The sequence below is a fragment of the Marmota marmota genome, unplaced genomic scaffold, assembly GCF_001458135.2.
Source record: "Marmota marmota marmota unplaced genomic scaffold, marMar, whole genome shotgun sequence".
NCBI classification, from domain to species: Eukaryota; Metazoa; Chordata; class Mammalia; order Rodentia; family Sciuridae; genus Marmota; species Marmota marmota.
Genome location: NW_025999999.1, coordinates 2,798,964 through 2,802,744, shown reverse-complemented (window position 1 = coordinate 2,802,744; position 3,781 = coordinate 2,798,964).

Here is a 3,781-nt window from a genome sequence, read left to right as displayed (position 1 = left end):
TTTTTTTTTTTTTTTTTTGAGAGAGAGAGAGAGAGATAGAGAAAGAGAGAGGGGGAATTTCTTAATATTTATTTATTTTTTTTTTAGTTTTTTCGGCAGACACAAAATCTTTATTTGTACGTGGTGCTGAGGATCGAACCCAGCACTGCTGGCATTCCAGGAGAGCACGCTACCACTTGAGCCACATCCCCAGCCCAAATCTTTGCATCTTTGGTCATTTGGAATTCTTGGAATTTTTTTTTTGGCACTTTAAGAAAAACAAACAAAAAGCCAACCAAACAAAAACCCCATTCCTAGTCCTTTTTATTTTGAGAAAGGGTCTCCCTAAGTTGTTTAAGTTCTCGCTAAATTGCTGAGTCTGGTCTCCAAATTTCAATCTTCTTGCTTCAGCTTTCTGAGTCACTGGGATAACTCACAGACTCACCACCATGCTCAGATGGGATTCATTTTTGCACAGAGCATGAAGTGAGGAGTCTGGCTTTGCTTTCTTTCAGATAAAGAGCCAATTATGCCAGCTATGTAAGTCATAGTTTTTCTGTTTTTTTTTTAACTGAAAGAAAATATTAACTTTGTCATATAAGTTTAAAATATATGCTTAGATTTACTTCTCACATTGCTATCCTATTCATTCTCTAATTTGGTAAGAGATATACTAGGGGAACTAGAATGGATTATGTAAGTCTATACTGAAGAAACAAAGTCTGAGATATCAGAGAAAGTCCAAGAAATTCATGGAAAAAAAAAGTGCTGTGAATAGACATAAACTAAAAGATAGACATCTCTATAAAGTTGTTCTAATCACAACAGTGTGGGCAGGCTCAGTGCTTCACACCTGTACTCCCAGTGACTCTGGAGGCTGAAACAGGAGGATCCCAAGTTCAAAGCCAGCTTCTGCCACTTAGGTAGGCCCTAAGCAACTTAGTGAGACCCTGTCTTGAAATAAAAACTAAAAAAGAACTGAGGGTGTGGCTCAGTGGTTAAGCAGCCCTGGTTTGAATCCCAGCACCAAAAACAAACAAACAAACAAACAAAAAACCAGTGTGATATTCTCTCAGGAGTGAATGAATACATAAGTAAATACAAATTAAATCTGAAAACTTTCTTCAGTCATATTCCACTCATCTAATGTAATAGCTATTTTCACTTCTATATTATGTCTCCAGTTTACCTGTAGAACACAAAGGTATGCTTCCTGGAAATGCAAATTTCACCAGTTTCCTGGGCATACTTCCCTTTCCCTACTCTCTCTACCCACCTGCTGTACTTCTGCCTTGAGATTATTCAAAGAACATTCTAGTGGGTCCTTTCTTCTAACACTCTCCGTTTCCCACCCTTTTGTCCATCTCTCTGATTTGACTGCTCACCTCCACCAGTGTCTCCCCATTCCTGCCACCCCTCCCTGTTGCACTTGCTCCAGGAAATTAAAAAATTTTCTTTCTTTAGGAGAGTAACACTGGGTCACATATCTCATTCTAATACAGGCTAATCCCAGATTGCTACAACCTATGAGGGTATTAAAGTATTTGGTAAAACAAAGACAGTTTATTAAAGAAACAACTTTTGCTCCCTACTCCCTGTGCATAGCCCTCACATAATTATATATTTAGGTCTTTGAACCATCTTGAGTTAATTTTTTTTATTTATACATGACAGCAGAATGCATTACAATTCTTATTACACATATAGAGCACAATTTTTCATATCTCTGGTTGTATACACAGTATATTCACACTAATTCATGTCTTCATACCTGTACTTTGGATAATGATCATCACATTCCACCATCATTAATAACCCCATGCCCCCTGCATTATATTGTTAAAATGTATACATGTACATAAAATTTGTCTTCCAGTTTGATGTTACTTCCACAAATATATAAATATTTAATTTTTTTGAGTGTGTGTGTGGTGTGGGGGTTTAAACCCATGGCCTTGTGCATGTGAGACAAGCACTATACCAACTGAGCTATATCCCCAACCCTGAACATTTAAATTTTTGTTTTACTTTTGTTCACTTAAAGTTGTTTCATAAGTAGTTTTCTTATCACAAGTCCTACCTTTTAAAACTGTAATCCCTTCATGTAGAGAGGGCATAATTGGCTTAATCATTTCTCTAGTGTTGAACATTAAAAAAATTGCCTTTTTGTGGGGAGGGCTGGGGAAATTGTTAGAAATATTTTAAATAAAGACCTCTTTCTTTCAAATTATTTATCTGAAAACAAACTTCTGATAATGTGTATGATGGGGGAAAAGGAGTTTACAGTTTATATTGTTAAAATGTATACAATATGATTCTAGTAACATTGCCTGATTTCAAGACTTATTAAAAGTTATAGGAGCTGGGGTTGTGGCTTAGTGGTAGAGCACTTGCCTAGCATGTGTGAGGCACTGGGTTCAATTCTCAGCACTGCATGTAAATAAATGAACAAAATAAAGGCTCATCAACGTCTAAAAAATATTAAAAAAAAACTTATAGTAATCAAGACAATATGGAACTGGTGCAAAGATGAACAAATAGATTAATGGAACTGAATAGGAGTTCAGCAACAAACCTCCACATATATGGACAATTGTTTTTTTACAAAGCTGCAAAGACAATACACTAGAGAAAGAATATTTTTTTTCAATAAAATGATGCTAAGACAACCTGGAATTTACATTAAAAATGAATTTCAATTCACATTTTATGCATTCTACAAAACTTAAAATGTAAAACCTTTAGCTATGAAACTTCTAGAAGTGAGCATAGGAGAAATAGTTCAAATCTTAGAGCTAGGCAAAGATTTCTCAGAAATAATACCAAAGCATAAGCCATAAAAGAACAAATAAATGGGACATTATCAGAATATCAAATCTCAGCTCTTAGTAAAAGGTAGTTAAGATAATGAACAAAGTGCTTGCCTTTGAGATACTGAGTTCAATCCTTAGCACCCCATTAAAAATAAATAAATAAAGGTATTGTGTTCATAAGAAAAAAAAAATATAATGAAAACATAAGCCACAGATTTGGGAAAAATTCCTTTAAATCAAATATCTGATAAAGAGCATATGCTCAAAATATGGAAAGAACTTGCAAAAATTCAATAATGAAAAATAATAAAAAAACAAAGTAAAAGATACTATACCAAAAAGATATACAGATGGTAAATAAATATGCAAAAGCATTGGCAATGTCATTAGGGAAGTACAAATTTAAATTCCAATGAGATAACACTGCATTCTTATTAAAATGGCCAAAATGAAAAAGACTGACCAGAGTCAGTGTGGAGGGCCGTTCCCCATGTTAGCAGTAGTATTACCAAACTTCAGTCCTTGTCTCCATTGCCAATCCAATAACAAGGACAGGGTTTTGAGAAAAAGGAAAATGAAGTTTATTGCTTTGCTAGTGAAGAAGAAACACAGAGGCCGTGATTCTGCCCATCAGGGGGAACAGGGGGCTTATAAAGAGGTGATTCAAAGGCTACATTCCACATGTTCTGAGTTGTAATTCATTTGTTAATTTGGGAGACAGACATTTCTGAGATGTTCTGGTGCCATCCCTAAAGTCTGAATTACTTCTTTCCTGTAGTGGGTGTGAGTTTAAGGACAGATAACTCTGCCTAGAATGAGCGGGGCGGGGGGTGGGGGGTGGGGTGGGCAATCTTGTTTCCCCTGAGATCAGGGAGGTGGGAGAGCAGGGAGAGAAGAAGAGAAAGAAACATGTCCATTTAAAAAATAAATCACAGGGGCAGAGCAGCAAGGTCTATATTCAAAGTATAAAGTGGATTTCTGTTACAGTA